At 39.0% G+C, this 18,778-nt stretch overlaps 2 protein-coding genes across 4 annotated transcripts in view; both read left to right on the forward strand.

Annotated features, from left to right (window-relative positions):
- Window positions 1-18,778, forward strand: part of AFG2A (AFG2 AAA ATPase homolog A) — a 292,859-nt gene that overhangs the window by 156,542 nt on the left and 117,539 nt on the right. The window lies entirely within an intron of this gene.
- The window catches only part of LOC135983613 (basic proline-rich protein-like), a 54,031-nt gene that overhangs the window by 4,981 nt on the left and 30,272 nt on the right, over window positions 1-18,778 (forward strand). Inside the window, exon 2 of the mRNA XM_065596356.1 lies at window positions 1-18,778. This exon is cut by the window's right edge and continues 30,272 nt beyond it. The gene's annotated coding sequence lies outside the window, so the exon portion shown is untranslated.

The following is an 18,778-nucleotide window of genomic DNA, read 5'->3' on the forward strand; positions in this document are numbered from 1 at the left end:
GTTGTCTGTTATAAGCCGTTCCCAAGGGAACAGTATGACAGATGGATGGAGAAGCCCTTGCCATGGTACCTTCCCCCATGCACAGGTAGTGTAGGGTGATGAGTGACATAAATACCACAATGCAGGATCTGTGCCACCAGAAGTTCCTCCTTCGCTAGAGTAATGCTCCAAGGGCCAGGTATACCAGTTCTAGGATCATATTTTGCCAGCATGACAGTGTAAATTTACTATGCCATAACCCATAGTCTCAGAGAATGGATAGGGGTCTTTCTTGTCAGTGAATATTGTAGATGTGCCTATTTGGAAAACAAGTGTATGGGTACATGCTATAAAAGAGCAAATCTAAAAAGTATGATTTTGTCAATTTATAGAGGCTAAAATTACTCCATTTGACGTTGCAGAATTCCAACTTAAAGGCGACTGAAATTAATGGCATTGCCATAATTTTTTTGCTTCCTTAACAGTGATGGTTGAACATTTTCCGATGGAATGTTTTTCCATCAGAAAATGCTGATTTGTAGAAACTGAAATTCTCCTTGGGAATTCGTCGATTTAGATGACAGTTCTGCTGATGCCTGCCTGGTTCCCAAGTTCCTCTGCAGCTTATCTGGTGGGCTCTCATGGAACAGGGGCTCCGAGGGCTTCCAAGCTGCCAGCTCCTGAGCAACCCACTTGGGGGGCTTCTGCAGAGCTGTGGCTTCCAGGGTTCCTGGCTTCATGTTTGCCTGAAAGGATGGAAATTCCAGTTCTCGCCCAGCTCTGTTGGCTAGTTTAGGGATGAAATAAAGCAGCCAGCTACCACCTTCTTCACTGTATAGCTGAATATTAGCTTAGTTCCAAAACTACACATCTAAATATTTCTTAATAGTTCCAAAGTTCACAATACATATAATTACAGCTTAAAAAATGGAAGGGGATGGAAGAAAGAGTACGGTTTGGTGTTTGTAGGCTAACATTGAATGCATAATCCTATTAAGGCTGCTTTTTCTTTCAAATCTTGACCTAAAAATGTAGCATTTCCCCCAGGAGAACAAGCTACTGTGATTATAGCATGTTGCAGCTTGTTGAAATAAAACATGCCCACCAGTGTAAAATGAGAACATTAATATTTCATGTGGGAACATGACTTTCGCTTCAAACTGACACAAGAGCTTTGCTAGTAAAAACAACCTAAAACTCCAGCTAGCCCCAGAAAATGCTATTTTATATCGTTTAAGTAAAAATATTGTTTATTGAGAGCACCTTTTAAAAAAAAATTAGAATCTCTCTTTGCAACCACTTACTTCTTGGTTGGTATGATACGTCTGAACACTAAAGCTAATTACCTTGTGCCAGGAAAAAAATCTTAATTTGCCATTCCCAGTAGCATTAGGGTCTTTTCTTCATTACGGATTTATTCGATTTGAAACAAATTGAATCTCTTGTATCTTTATATTTAATAGATATTTTGCCCTGAACTTTTGATTCCTTTTATCTGTCATTCAGAACTCATCCTCTCTCTCTCTCTCTCTCTCTAGGGAAGTTTACTTTTTAGAGAGTTGAAACAGATGGTCAATTTATTCAAAAAAGATGTCTTCCTTACTTCTGGAGTCTTCTTGGTTATTTCTCTCCTTTCCTTTTTTACTTTCCCTTTTCCCTTGCAATGCCCATGTTGCAGCACCTTCACTACAGCAGAAATATGAACCCCATCCCAAATTCATAGGTGTATATAGTATTGTTCTGAATATTCGGACTACTCAGGTTTCTTCGACTACAGTGTTGTAGAGGCAGCGTGATCTGAAAGAATGATTAAACAGCCCTAGGAGTCAGGAAGTCCCAACTACTATTGAGGTTCTGCCACAGACTTGCTTTGCAGCCTTCAGCCCGTCACTTTCTTTCTGTTTCACTGTCTATGAAATGGAGATGGTGATTTGCCCACCTCCCTCAAGTAGATGGGGTAAGGATTAATCAATCAGTGTGTCTACAGTCTTTTGCACATATAAACTGCTGTTTAAATGCTAAAAATTATTGGTCAAGATCCTTAGGTGGTGTAAATGGCATAGTTCAATTGAATGAAATGTAGCTATGCCGACTTACACACTGTGAAATTCTAGCTTGTAATTGTTATGTTATGGCCTTGCTCAAGTGTATGTTTTATGTATTTCTTCAAATTTTAAAGCATAATTTAATGTATTTTTCTAGACTCAGGTTTAAAATTGATACCACTAAAAATTTAACCAGCTTCCAAAAAGTCATATTTTATACTTAGGTTATTAAAAATATATTTCATATCTGCAAATGTGTAATCATCTAAAAATCATAGCTGTGAAATTCTTTTTGAACATTGTAAAATGAACAGGAACTATTTTTTAGAATAATTACTATTAATAGTGCTGTCACGTCATATGTGGGAGGTTCCAAAATCTTCCTGTACCAATTATGGTATCCAGCTAGGATTTTCTTCTAAAGAGGAGAAAACCCACTGTCTGTTTTGTGAAGCTTTAAAAGCTTCTGAAGCTTTAAAAGCTTTTATACATTCAGAAAGGAATAATTGAACATAAATAATGCTCACTTATTTTTATCAATAAAAACTTGGGTTTTAAATCTTTAGGAATGACAGCAGGAAATTCTAAATAGAACAACCAAGTTTATTTTCCCTTTTGAAGCTTCAAAAGGGGGTTAGCTACAAAAATTCTATTCCGGTGAATTAGAAATTATTGCATAAAATAAAATATTGAAATATTTATACGTGTTGATAAAGTATTTCCATGCTAACATACAGGACTTACAGTAGTTTACAGAAATATCACTACTCTGTTGGATACAAGGAACATAACACAGGGAAACTGATATTTAAGTCTATATAGACATTTTGAAGGGCTGACGATGTCATACACTGATAAAGGCGTATTCTTGAGGTTGCATTTGTGTCATTGGAACATCTGATTTCTTTACAGTCTTTTAATTCAGAGAATGAGTGAGACAGAGCATGTTATATACATACACACATAGTAAATGTCAGTCTGGTTTATTCTTTTAAAATTAACATGGGTGACATTGGACTTTCTGAAAAACACATTAACTTGAATAAATATTCTTGCCAGCACAACCTTAAAATAACTACTGAAAGGTGTCTTGGTCACGAGAGTCCTTGAGGAATTGTATATGAATAGCAGAGTCATTTGTAATACCTGCTCTTTCAGAGATTTTACAGGTAAATTATGGAATTAACTGGAATTTTTAAAATATCTTTTCTTGACTGTTTTGATAAAAGCCGACACATTTTCTTTTCATGAGTTCCTGTTTGGGTCAGGCAGAAAATATGTTTGTCTTGGAAATAGGCTGTACTTGTCTTGGTGGCAGGAAGTACGGAGGGGGTTCCTATTGACATTTCTGATGTTTCTATCAACTGTGAGGCCAAAGTACAATTTTTTTAATCTGTGTAAAATGAACTGAATGAACTGTACATTTGGCAAGAAAGCTGGAAATACTGTATTCTGCTTCTGATGCTCCTGACAATCCTTCACATAAATCCCAGCCCCTGAAATCCTCTGATCAGAGTACTACTGCTTCATATAGGTGGTTAAAACCTGAACTTAGTAGTTCCCCCAAAGCCGTATGTTTGTGCTCCACCATCTCAGCAGTTGAATTGGAGGCCTTTTTCGTTCCAGTTATCCTGGCTAAAGAAAGTCTCCCTCTGCATCATCTGTATGCTTTTTAATGCTAATTTATAAAAGAAAAGAGGCTAGAAAAGAAAACCAAGCTGGTTTGTCTGAAAATACTGAAATGAATTACCATCTTAGCACAATTTGTCTGTTTTATCTACAAATCCAGCTATGGTGGGAGTTTTCGTGCTCACCCCTACTTTGCAGAGATTTCTGCTGGAGAGATGTTAGAAACATAAGTCAACTATGTTCTGTGTACAACAGTATAAAGTCTATATCTGATAGAGTATCAGATACAGTGGGTCACTGCGTGTCAGATTTTTAAATAAGCCTATTCTGTGCTAGTGTTTCCTTCAAGTTTGTTTTCCTGATTCTGCCAGGTCCCCCTTTACTTCAGTTTTGGCTAGATTCTGATACCGTTAGTGATGTTGAAAAGTCTCTTACTCCACAGAAAGTATGAATAAATGCCTCCAGCACTTTGCAGTACTGAGCCCCATATAAGGGAAGTTATTGAACAACAAAGCCAAAGAAAGATGTATCCAGAGGTAACAATTAATTTCACCCTTGCATGTTGGTAATTTAAGTAGATATTTGTTTTTCCAACTGGATAGGTTTAAATATTTTCAATACAGTTTATTATTATTTCATTCTAAAAATCTAATATTCTTTAAACAGTAGGGGGCAAATTCAACCTTCATGTAAGCCTTTTAGTGGAGTTGAACCCATTTACTCTGGCGCTGAATTTGGACGTAGAACTCCGACGTTATTAAATGTTGTTGTCTTAATTTGGGACTTTGTTCCCTTTTGAAGGTTAATTGTATTGTAATGTACTATGCATTTATGTGCGCTAGAACCATAATCTGTATGCTAGCACCCTACTTTATTCAGTCAATCAAGATTGAAAAAAGACCCTTGTTTTCGTTGGTGGTGGTTAAGCCACCACTGGTTTTCTTTCTCAATTTCAGTCTTCTAATATACCAGCTGCATTTTTCTAGACGGTGCTGGCCTCACCACCTTAGCCACAACTTCCTTGATTTGATGCCAGAATACTCAAAGGGTTGGGTATACCCAAAATATATGAATAATGTTTCCGTTTGAATGAGTACTTGCCAGCCCTGGGGTAGTGGTGTGCAATGGGGACTAAATGAGTGATGTAAGGGAGTAGTTTGTAACATTATGAATAAGAAAAACCTTTTTATTACTTTTATTTCTCTCTAGGCGCTTCTTTCCAATTACCTCCCCTACCGCCCCCACCATCAACCTGTACATTCTGTTTTGAAAAGAATGTGCATGTGTGTATATAAATACAAATCTATTATTGGTATACTGTGAGTTTGTGTGGTGTGTGCATTTCCTTACAGGCAGTCACTAAGATTGTTTTTTCCTCAGGCCTGACAGGTGTCCTGGAGCAGTGCTAAGGAACAAAGCATTTGTTCATATAAAAGCCAACTTGAGCCAGAGAAGGCAGCTAACTAACTAAGGATTCAGGTGGAGATTTGGGAGGGTGATTTGTAGATATAAAGTGGAAAGGAGATCGGCTCCGTTTTAAAGCATGGCTGGAAATGTTCATTATAAAATGTAAATAAACAAACATGCTAGGAACGCTTCTATTGGAACACAATACCGGTCTTTTCCCCCTCACACACAAAAATATTTCTAATTTTAATTTAGTCCTATTGAGCAAATCAAGCCTATGAAGGAAGGCTGAAAGAATTGGGTTTGTTTAGTTTGGAAAAGTGAAGACTGAGAGGGGACATGATAGCAGTTTTCAGGTATCTTAAAGGGTGTCATAAGGAGGAGGGAGAAAACTTGTTCACCTTAGCTTCTAAGGATAGAACAAGAAGCAGTGGGCTTAAACTGTAGCAAGGGAGGTCTAGGTTGGACATTAGGAAAAAGTTCCTAACTGTCAGGGTGGCTAAACACTGGAATAAATTGTCTAGGGAGGTTGTGGAATCTCCATCTCTGGAGATATTTAAGAGTAGGTTAGAGAAATGTCTATCAGGGATGGTCTAGACAGTATTTGGTCCTGCCATGCGGGCAGGGGACTGGACTCGATGACCTCTCGAGGTCCCTTCCAGTCCTAGAATCTATGAAAAGCCCTCTCCTGGTGAGTCTGGTAAGGAGATCAGATATGCATTAGTATCTTCAGCACTGGTTGTACGTTGTAAGGTGGTAGGGTTCCTCCTTCCAGCACAGAAGGAATTACTAATAATGAGCATAAGGAGGAAAGATATGACTGTTTGCACTTCCACCTGTCTGTGTACGGTGTAGAAGCTCACATGGTAACATAGACATGTTGATCCTGTCGTTTTTAGACCTTCTGAGTCCAGTTCACTATATGGGGTTTCTTTTTACATCTCTTCTCTTTATATAAACAAAGATGACTTTTCTATAACAAAGCTACATCTAAGGTTTATCTGTTTTATAAAACTATGCTATTCTAAATCATAATATCACCACTAATATTGACGTACCAGTTCTCTTCCATCTGCACAGAAATTGGAACGTGCTAAAAACTTGGCACCGACAACCATATCCAGTTGGCTATGCCGCTGCTACTTGCTTCCCAGATATTTTGCAACTAGTGACAAAAGCAAGGACTGCCACTTTCCAAAACATTATCACCACTTTCTCCATAACTTGTGGAATATCTCTACCCTCTAAGAGTATTTATGAGGTATGGAGCTCTCCTACTCAACTGCACCTCAAAAGTGTAGTACTCTAAATTGTTGATGATTGAAGGTAAGGTAAAAATATATATATATATATATATATATATATATAGGCAAGGAAAATCTGAAGAATTGAAAGTATGTATTTAAATGTGTGTGTTATTAAAATCTGGGTGTCTGGTAATTCTGCTACTCTTGAAGAATATAAAAAGTATATAGAGAATAATCTCATTTTAAAGCAGAAATATATATTTGGTGAGAGATGAAGTAATTTGATGTGTAGTGGTAATCACTGTGCTATATTTTATATAGTGTCCCATTCCTGAGAACAATTGCTTGTAGCACATCTCCATGACACTTACATTGACATTCTAAGTTTGTAGATATCTGGTCTTGTGTGAAACTAAGATACTCATGGTAAGAATCAGCTATTAAATAGAAGAGGAAAAGCAGCTCAGGACAAGAATTCATGTTAGTGAATTAAATTTCAGAATACATATTGAAACTTTATGATGGTACCATTGTGTTGCTATCAAATATTCAAGCATTCATGAAGCATAATTTAGCATAAATATTCCCCCCCCCAATATTGCTACATCATGCTTCACCACGCAGAAAGGTAACAGAAGCTTTGCTATCTTTCTTTCTCTTCTTTTTTAAAATTATTACGTCACTATACTATAAGGGTCAAATTCTTCATTTTAATGCAGGGAGACTGATGATCCAAAATTGCTACCATGACTACGTCAAAATATCAAGAATTCACTCAGGCTTTCTTGGGTGAACCAAGTTTACCAAAGACAAAGAGTCAAACTCTTGGCCAGAATGCGCAGGGATCCTCCCAGTGATTGATTCTGTGACTTCACTTTAAACTTACTCAGTTGGTCAAGGGAGTAAAGGGATATCACTCTACTAAGGGAGGAAAGTATTGATCTGTTGTCCATGTTTCCTGCCACAGTGTCATCCCATATGCTGTTCCATCCTGACCCTAAACTTGTTAGTAATGGTGCTTGGTCACAAGTAGCGGAAGCACTTCAAACAGGGCTCCACTGCCAATGCCTAATCCCAGCATGAGAGACTTGCTGGAGGAGGGAGCCAAAAGGTTTGAAAGGAGATATAGAAGAACAAGTTTTAATCACTATTTTTTTTTCTCCTATGACTTTTGATAGGAAGGGTTCCTATAGAAAGCATATGGAATTTGAAGCTGGGAGCTGAGGGATAAATAGAAAATATGAGAAAATGTAAATTCTTCCAGTCTGATTTTTTTTCTTTCTTTTGGAGTAAACTTACTGCTCCATGGTGTTTGTCTGGATCTTAGCACCAAAGGTGTTGCATCACCAATCTGCAATTATTATTTTGTGGTCTTTTTGCAGTCCTAAATACTGCATCATTCTCTTCCTGTCGCTTTAGCACCTGGGAGTTCAGTCTCAAATGACATTTTCCAGCAGATGTGACTATCACCGCTTGTTTATTTTTAGCAGGGGATTGTGCACCTTGATCTCGGTGGGAAGCTTCCTGTCTGCATTGTCTTTTACAGCCGGTTGTAAAGGCAAGTGGCTCATAATGACCTGCCCTTATTTCCTCTCAGTTGGTTCCAAGAGACACAGGAATGTCATCATCAAATGTTATAATTTACTCAGGGACTTTCCAGCAAGGACCTCACAGGGTTAGTCTTTCCAAAAGCTGTGTTTATTCAACAGGGTAATAGTGTTGATAGCTTGGATGTTGCGGCCAGGGAATCACAGGATCATCTCATATCTTGGTTAGTTTTATCCAGTGAACAGCCTTCTCTCCTGTGTTAGAGAAAGAGGTGATCCCACATTTTTCACTGTAGCGTACCTGTTGCCACTGAACAGCAGTAATTTAACTCTGATAATTCTGTGGAATATAATAACATTATCAAAAAAGGCTGTTTTTCATGCTTGGCTCTACTTTTAACATTTCTTAAAGTAGCGATTTTTTTGAGAAATCTTAAGTCATACAACTGTTTCCCTTTTTTAAATTACATACCTGTTGCACTTAAACTGTTTCTAAATTCTAGTATGATGCTATATGTAATAGACTTTAAAAATACTTCCTCTGTGTCTGTATGTATATATATTATATTTGTGTGTATGTGTACCTGTGTATGTATGTTGTGTGTTAGTTTAAAAAAGACTTGATAGGGCTTTGTAATATCCTTGAGCTGAAACCCTGTGTACCAAGTTGGGGTTGTTTAGATCTTAAATTTATAAACCCCTAAAAACAAATGATCATAATAGAAATGCAAGCAGAACCCTAACTGTACTGTTAATGAACATGGCACTGTTTCCATTTTCTGTTAAAGAAAAAACATGATCAAAAGAAGAATTTCATTTCAGTACTAATACTTTCTCTGACCTCTGTCTGACTTTTTTTTTTTTTTTCTATTGTTACCTGAAGAACAATAGGCAGATTTCCATCTATTCTGGGTTTTAGAAGCTAGGTAAAATAATCCAAATGACTGTTAGGTTCAATGGATATGATTTTTGGAAAAACAGCAATAGCTGGGGAGTCATTTCAACTGGCTTATATGGCTCATTTTATCAGGATGGTGGGAAAGGATTCCAGTTTATCAAAAACTCCACGTGGAAAATGCTGGGGTAATTGCATGCAGACAGCCCTCGAGAGGATCTCTGCTGAGGTGTTTACGTCAGCATTCTAGAATTTTGGAAAAGAGCAATTTGTGAGGGTCACATTTTTAATTCTCCTTTCGCTGATGTGCAAAAAGAGCATTAGCATTTTTCCATCTTTTTTTAACTCTGATTGCCTCAAACAATCAAAAGGTGAGTAGTATGTGAGTTGTATTGGCTAAATATTTTGATATCTAATGAAGTCACTTGCAAGTATTGGACCATTTCATTCTTCTGGATTTTTGCTGATAATCTCACCATTTAAGAGAAGCTGATCATTTTCTCGGAAGGAGTTGCCAGAGAACATTAGTGGCATCCTTTTTGGCCAGGCTGAAAACTTGTTTGCCCTTACCTTGAGGGAAAGTTGATCGATTTTTGTTTGGCTGGTGGGCTTTGCAGAGGGGAGAATTTTTCTGATGGGCCTGGAATTTGTTTTGCTTTTGCGCCAAATTGTGTGTTCGAAATTCCTGTTTTAGTTACTTTTATGTTAAACACTCTGCAGCTTTTAGGTGCCTTCAGCACTGTAGAAACAAACAAAAACAAAATTGTTTCTAATATCCCCTCACAAACTTAGGTACTTATATGGCCCCTATTATCTAATATCTAAATATCTTACAACAGTCCTGTAAGGTACTATTATTCCCATTTCACAGATGGGGAACTGAGGCACAAAGAGGCTAAGTGACATGCCCAACATCATACAGGAATATTTTGTCTGAGCAGGTTCTCCTAATTCCCAGGCTATCCTAACCACTGGACCATTTTCCCCCTTCCTGAATTCTATCTGATACACTGTAGACCAGTGGTTCTCAAATTAGGGCCGCCGCTTGTTCAGGGAAAGCCCCTGGCGGGCCGGGCCGGTTTGTTTACCTGCCGCGTCCGCAGGTTCGGCCGATCGCGGCTCCCACTGGCCGCAGTTCGCTGCTCCAGGCCAATGGGGGCTGCAGGAAGGGTGGCCAGCACGTCCCTCGGCCTGCGCCGCTTCCTGCAGCCCCCATTGGCCTGGGGCAGCGAACAGCGGCTAGTGGGAGCTGCGATCGGCCGAACCTGCGGACGCGGCAGGTAAACAAACCGGCCCGGCCCGCCAGGGGCTTTCCCTGAACAAGCAGCGGCTCTAGTTTGAGAACCACTGCTGTAGGCGACATGGTCAGAATATCATAGCTAACTTTATGAGACTTTGTTATACCATGAAAGAAAATGACAGCACTTTACCAGTACTGTGAATTATTCAAAATCTGTTTTTCATTCAATGTGTGTTTCAGGAATTTGATTCTTTTTACATTTCAGCCAGTTTTAAGGGCTAAATGCTGCCCTTGCATGCACATGCATGGCTCCCATTGACTTAATTTGGAGCTATGCATGCTTCAAGGACAGAATCATATACCCCCAAGATTTAATCTCTAAATCCCCTTAATTTCACTGGATATTTACTTTTAACAGCCAAAAGCTAAATGGAATAATTTGGTGTATAAACTAATCTTAAGTGGTTTAAACTACAAGTTTTATTGTTTAGCATCCTAAGCCTATGGAAATCTGTGTGGTGTTTATCCCTCTGAGACAGGTTTTTTTTTTTTTTTTTTTTTTACTGTACTCTAGAATAGCATTTTTCATGCATAGAACTCTAAACACTTGACAAAGTAGGGGAAGTATTATTATCCGCATTTTACACATAAGGAAAATGAAGCAGAGAGACAGGTGAAGTGACTTGCCCATAGCTATATCGCGGAAGAGTGACAGAGCCAGGAATTTTTCCCTGACCCTGTTAATTGCTGAGGACTCAGAGCACTTCAAACTGGTGTAACGCCTTTTCCCAAAAGATGATCACTTCTTCCTTTCAATGCAGAGGATTTATGGAGTGTGCGTGCTGGGCTGGCTGGACTTTTCTTTTCTTTTCCCCTAACATTGACAACATGAACTTTTATTGACTTCTCATGTTAATTACTTAAGTTTTTAAGTTGTATGACCTAAACTCTTCCATTTAAAATACCCTTCTTGGTGAATTACATGTGTATTCTAAGTTCTCTTGTGTTAAATGTTTGTCAACAATTCTGTAAAAAGTAAGTGTGTGTGTGTGTGTGTGTGTCAGTAATATGTATGAACACATCTCCATACACACTCAACAAAATGGTCTGAGGAGCTGCTAGCCTGGTAAAGAGAACTTCCTCACTTTTACTTAGACCAGTGGTTTCTCAAACTGTGGGTCGGGACTCCAAAGTGGATCAAGACCCCATTTTAATGGGGTTGCCAGGGCTGGCTTAGACTTGCTGGGGCCAGGGGACGAAGCCAAAGCCCGAGCCCCACTGTCTGGGGCTGAAGCCTGAGGGCTTCAGCCGTGGGAAGTGGGGCTGAGATTACAGGCCCCCTGCCTGGGGCTGAAGCCTTTGGACTTTGGCTTTGCCCCGCCCCTGCTGCGGGGCAGCAGGGCTTTGGCCCCCCACCTGGGGTGGCAGGGATAGGGTGGGCTAAGGCTTTGGCTCCCCTCCTGGGGTCATGTAGTAATTTTTGTTGACAGAAGGGGGTCGCAGTGTAATGACGTTTGAGAACCCCTGACTTAGGCCATTTGTGTGTATTTATGGTACAGAGTCTGAAAAAACGTTGTGCCTGCAAAGCTGTGTTGAATGGCACATCCTGGCATGTGAAAGGAGACATGGTGAGACTGAGCTACCTCAGAGAAGGGTTCAGCATTCCTGTGGCTGAAGCACTGCTTTTGAGGAAAGAAAAGAGATGGCAGGGGAGGAGCGTAGAAGCTGATTGTGGTGTGTGTGTGTGGGGGGGGGGGGGGGGGGGGAAGGCTTGAATAGAGACCACATCCGTGTTTTTCCAGGTGTCTCTTTTGTAATCTTTGCATTTTAGAAGAAAAGAAGCAGCAAATCCAGTCGTTCAGAAAGATAAGTGACAACAAAAGAGAGAAGCTAGGCTTGTGCTGTGCTTTCATTTACTGTTTCACTGTAGTTATTGCAATCTGCACTTTCTTTTATAATACTTACTCCATTACAGTACATCTCCCTCACTTTCATTCTCTGTTATTTCTTCACAGTTACTTTCTTGCTCTATTTATTTTTTAAAAATATATATTACCCATCCCTAAAGTCATTGCAAAGTTCATACTGCTGTTGTGAAATTTTACCTACCGTGAAAATTGATTGAAACAAACCGGATTGTTCCAATCTGTCCGGGTCCAGTGTGACAAAACCTTCCTTGGAAAATTAGCATAGAGATGAATGACTGTTCACTGATGAGAAATAAACTGACAGAACCCACTGTGTCAATGTCTGCATTAAGCCTAAAATATTAGATAAAACCCCACGATACTTGAAACAAATATTTTAATTATTTATACATAAAAGTGTACGTATTTTACAATACACCTCTACCCCGATATAATGCTGTCCTCAGGAGTCAAAAAATCTTACCGCGTTATAGGTGAAACCGCATTATATCGAACTTTGATCCGCCAGAGCGCGCAGCCCCGCCCCCCTGGAGCGCTGCTTTACTGCATTATATTCGAATTTGTGTTATATCGGGTCGCATTATATCGGGATAGAGGTGTATTTAAATTAACAAGATAAACTGGTTTATGCCCTGCATTTTTGTAGTTGCCCATCTTTCTGTGTACTAGCAGTAGACTTCAAACTCAGTCAAAATGCTCTTTATAACCAAAGGACTTGACATCAGAATTAAAACAAAACTATATAAATAATTGCTCATATCTTTCCCTTTAATTTGTCAACATGATCGTTACATAAGAAAATCAATATGCAAAATCTTGATGGCCCTTTTCATTACAAATATTTAATGCACATATTTCCACGGAAGGATGTCCTGCAAAACAAAATTCTGTGGAGTGAAAAATATTCAGTGCATAATTAATGAAAAATCTGTGAATTTCTCTGTTTGAATACATCTTAAAATATATGTTTAATGTCAGTTTTACTAAAAGTAATAAATCTGTCTAGAACTCTGCATAGGTACCTCTTTATGACTAATTGTTATGGTTGGTTTTGACTATTGTCTTATTGTCTTGCTACATTTCTTCTCACTCTGCTGCCTCCTACTTAAAATGAAATTTGCAGGCATGCAGTCTGCAGTAGGGCAATCAAGTGCTGATTTCAGGTAGGTACATACCGAGTAGAGGAGGCTGATTCGGGTTTCACCTTTGTGAAACCAAATTAGAATGCTGTTACAGGCTGGTTCATTTACAAGTCAGTGTATTACCTTAAATTAGTTTGAGAAAGGAGAGGAATCTAGCTTTATGTAGCTGTTTTCGCTGGGATTTGGGGAAGGTGAAGAAATCCACTCAGCAACCCATGGATCTGGTGGATTTTTTATTGTTTTGCTTACCAATTTGCTAATAATTTATGCTAATCCAAATCATTAATGCAAATTGGCAAATTTCTACTAAACCTTTTAGCATTTAAGGAAAAACAGTGAAGGAAGAGCAGCTCTGGGTTTCAGTGGTGTGGATGTTAGCGGCATCTGATATTACAGGTATTTCACTCTTTCAATAATAGCAGTACTGGCAAGGTACCAAAGTAAGAATTAACCCCCAAATGTTCTATGTTTTATATTACCATCTTTCCACCCCAGCCCTAATTATCGTGAAAAATATGCTCTTCTGATTGCAGAGTTGTGGCTAGATTGCACTAAAATGAATAGAGTACTTTGAAGTATCACTTTTCTAGACGATATGCATCTTTCCTGTGTATGTTTAGTAGTCAGCATAAAGGAAGAGGGTTTGAAGGGTACCAATATCATCTTTCCCTTCTTTCCCAGTGAAATAACTTCCTATATTAGATTACTGTAGTGGGCTTATACTACCTTCATTCATATAGGTGAAAAGGGGAGTCCATTACAGCTGAAACGATTCAGGTGTTGTTAAGGAAGGGCATGTAAGGTGTCAGAACAAAACCTATACAGCACCATACTAGCAATCTATTTTTTCTTCATTTCTTTTTTTCATAAAACACCATACTAGCTTTGTAGGATGCCATGTGAAAATAATAATAATAATAATAAATAATAATAAATAATATACAGGTGAGGAGAAAGTAGAGCAAGAATGTGAGGGAGCATCTTGATATCTGCTTCCATTTGTAAATTATGCTGCATCCTTCTTTAGCTTGTTTTTTGGCTTTTAATGGTTTAATAGTTCAATGAAAGATGGAGAATCGACTTCTACAGAAAATTTCATCTGCTTTAGAAATGTTAGTGTATTATTAAACTACAAAAAAGCCCACCGTCCCCAACAAAAAACATCTTTGTATTCAGAAAACAAATTGAAATCCAGAAATTCCTCTGGCTAGCACCAAAAAGTGCCGGGAACCACTTAATACTGTAATATTTTATTCAGAGTTTAAAATACAGCTATGGTACAATATATATTTTTATTGTTAGATACAGAATCACAGCTTAATTCAACACACCCGTAAAAGGAGGGGGAATTTGATTGAAAATGCTAATAGGCTAATAATTATATTTGTGGAATCATGATTTTTGTGTTCCCTCTTCTTCACTACCCTGTGCGCTTTTGCCTGAGAATAGGGGAAATAGTCTGTCATGCCTATACAATGAAAACATCCTATTTTAAGGATCAGAAATTTCAAAATGCCTTTCTGAAATTATTTGCTGCCTTTTATCACCATAAGTATAAAGCTCTGCGTGAGTTACAAAATAGAACCAAAGTGGTATGTATATTAAGAGATGACCATTTCTGGGTTTTATACCTGACAGCGTAGTACAATGCTCAGGAGTAATTTAAAATATGTAGTTCTTTGTAGGCAAAGTAGTTTTAAAGAGAGAGGAGGTAGTATTGTTTGTGGGGGATTTTAAGAAACTCAGAATGTGAAATTATCTACAGATATGTGCATGACATTCCCATCTGGAGCATAAGAAATCTTACTTGACTAAATTTAGCAATAATTGCCAAGAGTTTACAATGTATTTTCTCTCTTTTACTGTAAAGAAATCAGTGCAGTCAGCTAATAATATAAATATCTTAGAGCCTCATCTAAACACCTTTGGATCAAGTCCTTGGGAGGTTTGAAGCATGCACAAAAGAGGAATTTGATTTTCTACTCACAGAAACAATTTTGAGGTACAGTACAGAGGGGCTCTTCATAATTTATTTGATTACTCTATTAAATCATGGCTTAACTGTCAGCTGGTGCTGTACCCTGAGTATAAAAGAGTTATCTAATATTTTCTCATATATGAAAGTTATATTGAGTCATAATACAAAAGCTTCCATATTAAAGATTAAAATAATGCCTACATTAATGACATATAATTATTTTAAAATAAATAGCTATTTCTAACAATAAATATACATTTTAGATATAAAACAGTTCCATGAACTTACTATCTTTAATTTTTTTTTAATTGCAAGATCAAATTGCTACATAAAATACAAATTAAACGATAAAGAACACTAGCCTATTTATTATACATATCACCTGCAGTGGTTTAACATTGTTGTGTATACCAGTAGTACTACAACTGTGTAAAAACAAATAGTATACCTACGTATGGAGCCTCAAGTAACTAATGCTGCTGGCGCATATTTTCACTATGGCTATTTAAAATGATACATAATGCATACATTATACATAAATCATGTTGATACACTTAGAATAGTTTTGAGCGGGTAGCTATAGAATCTTTTGTCATGACTGTCAGTTCTTGGTTTAAAATGATCACTGATAGTCCTGCTCTCATTATAAACATCCTGCTTTGCAGTTGTGTTTCAAATGTAGTCAGATGAATTGCCTTAGTAAAGGAGCATTTAAGGATGTATGCAGTTGTTAGATGGTGTGTTGGGTACCATTCCAGCTCTAAATAAGAAATTATTTGTTACTTTTTTTTTTAATGCAGCAGTAACAAGTTTTAAAATTAAAGCACTGTGGTATCTGGTGCCTACAGGAAAGGGATATAATATTCACGTAGCAGCCAGTGAATGGATGATTAAAATCTTAAAAGTATTTAATAAGATTGAAACACAGAGCAGGGCTGTTCTCTGGTGTAATGTTACAGAAAAAGTTCATTGGGTCAGAGAAAGAGTACTGGAGATTGAGCTTTCAGTTGCAAAAGCAATGTATTTCTTCGCTTACATCAAGAAACTCTGAAAACTCTAGAAATGTAGTGATGTATTTTTTTAATATAAAAGCAGCATTTTCACATCTATAAAATGCCTAAACAATTTTTTTTAAAAATAGAAATGTCATCACGTGCTAATAAAAGAAACTACATAGAATGTCTGCCTTAGCTGTTGGTTAAAGCAGACCACACACACACTGAACCATACTCAGAAAACTTTACAATTAAAAAGAAGTCTTAATGGTGTTGGAAGCTGATGTCCCAAGTGTTTTGAAAGGAAAGGTACAGTTCAATAGGGCAATATTGCTCCCATCAGTTTACTTCACCTGTTTCCTGGTGTGAGATGGTAATTAATTCTCCTTAGTTGTTGCATCCTGAGGCTATATTAACCAATTGCCAATATTGACTTGTATAAGGTAGCTGGTCATGTGGAGTGCAGTCCCTTAGAGGCTAACTTTTGCTCATCACTTTTATTTTGATAAGGTAACTTAAACTGATTTTGAATCAAGGTGGCCCTGGTTTAACAAATTACTCAAGCAAGTGCCTAATTTTACTGCATACGAGTAATTGCATCAAGGCTGATAGCTTCAGTGTACCTTGATGAATTGTGGTCTAAGGCCTGCTCTACACTATGACTTTAATTCGGATTTAGCAGCGTTAAATCGAATTAACCCTGCACCCGTCCACACAACTAAGCCATTTATTTCGAAATAAAGGGCTCTTAAAATGGGTTTCTGTACTCCACCCCAACGAGCAGAGTAGCGCCAAAATCGATATTGTCATTTCGAATTAGGGTTAGTGTGGCCACAATTCGATGGTATTGGCCTCTGGGAGCTGTCCCACAGTGCACCATTGCGACCGCTCTGGACAGCAATCTGAACTCGGATGCACTGGCCAGGTAGACAGGAAAAGCCCCGCGAACATTTGAATTTCATTTCCTGTTTGCCCAGCGTGGAGAGCACAGGTGACCACAGATAGTTCAGCTCATCAGCGCAGGTAACCATGCAGGCCGATAATCGAAAAAGAGCACCAGCATGGACCGTACGGGAGGGACTGGATCTAATCGCTATATGGGGAGAGGATTCAGTGCTAGCAGAACTTCGTTCGAAAAGACGAAATGCCAAAACTTTTGAAAAAATCTCCAAGGTCATGATGGAGAAAGGCCACAATAGGGACTCAGATCAGTGCCGTGTGTTAGTCAAGGAGCTCAGACAAGCCTATCAAAAAACAAAGGAGGCAAACGGTCACTCCGGGTGAGAGCCGCGGACATGCCGCTTCTACGTCGAGCTGCATGCAGTTCTACGGGGGGCCGCCACCACTACCCCACCTCTGACCGTGGATTCTGAGGCAGGAATAATCTCATCAGCTACACCTGAGGATTCTGCGGATGGGGAAGAGGAGGAGGAGGAGGATGACCTTGCGGAGAGCACCCAGCACTCCGTTCTCCCAACAGCCACGATCTTTTTCTCAGCCTGACTGAAGTACCCTTCCAACCCTTCCAAGCCAGTATCCAAGACCATGACCCCATGGAAGGGACCTCAGGTGAGTTTACCTTTTAAAATATAAAACTTGTTTTAAAAGCAAGCGTTTTTTAATGATTACTTTGCCCTAAGGACTTGGGATGCATTCGCGGCCAGTACAGCTACTGGAAAAGTCTGTTAACGTGTCTGGGGATGGAGCGGAAATCCTCCAGGGACATCTCCATGAAGCTCTCCTGGAGGTACTCCAAAGGCCTTGTCACAAGGTTTCTGGGCAGTGCAGCCTTATTCTGTCCTCCATGGTAGGACATTTGACCACGCCATGCTTGCAGCAAGTAATCTGGTATCATTGCATGACAAAAGCCTGGCTGCGTATGGTCCCGGTGTTTGCTGGCATTCGAGCAACATCCGTTCTTTATCTCGCTGTGTAATCCTCAGGAGAGTGATATCGCTCATGGTAACCTGGTTGAAATACGGGAATTTTAATTAAGGGGACAGAGGTGGCAGTTCCTTCTGGGCTGTTTGCCTGTGGCTGAAAAGAAATCCTTCCCTGCAGTTAGCCAAACACAGGGCAGGTGGGGGAGGAATTGGCCCTGAGCTTTTCGCGTTTGGCTAGCAGGGAATCTTCCTTGTTAATAGCCATGCAGTGTGGGGAGGGGTAAAGCGATCATCCCAGAGAGTTGGATGGGGGGGTGGCGCATTAGTTTGTTTTCTGCTGCTGAAGGTTAACAGGAAAACCATAACAGTCAACGGGCTTTGCTTGGTATGTGGGAAAGGAGGGCGCTGCTTTTATGAAGGTTGCAGAAGCCGAAAGACAATGGCTTACCATGGCCGCATGCAAGCTGAATTCTGTTGCCCGGACTTGCGTCTGTGATCTCTAACACCAAAGCCACAGGCACTCAATATTAAGATGGAAAATGTGACCTTGTACTGAAATCACATGTGCTATGTAATGTGAATAGTGTTGTTCACCATGAAAGAGTATAAGCATTGTTCTGTAAAATGTATCATTTTAAAAACGTCTCTCCTTTTTTTCAACCCTCCCTCCAACAGCTGCAAATTTTTCAAGCAACGCTCCGGAAGTCGACGCTAGCCTTGGTACATGGACGCACACCACCGAATTAATGTGCTTAGTGTGGCCGCATACATTCAACTTTATACAATCTGTTTCCAAAATTCGAATTATATAAATTCGGATTAATCCCGTAGGTGTAGACATACCCTAACTCCTGAGTGGTCTT

This window comes from Chrysemys picta, chromosome 5 (assembly GCF_011386835.1).
Source record: "Chrysemys picta bellii isolate R12L10 chromosome 5, ASM1138683v2, whole genome shotgun sequence".
NCBI lineage: Eukaryota > Metazoa > Chordata > Testudines > Emydidae > Chrysemys > Chrysemys picta.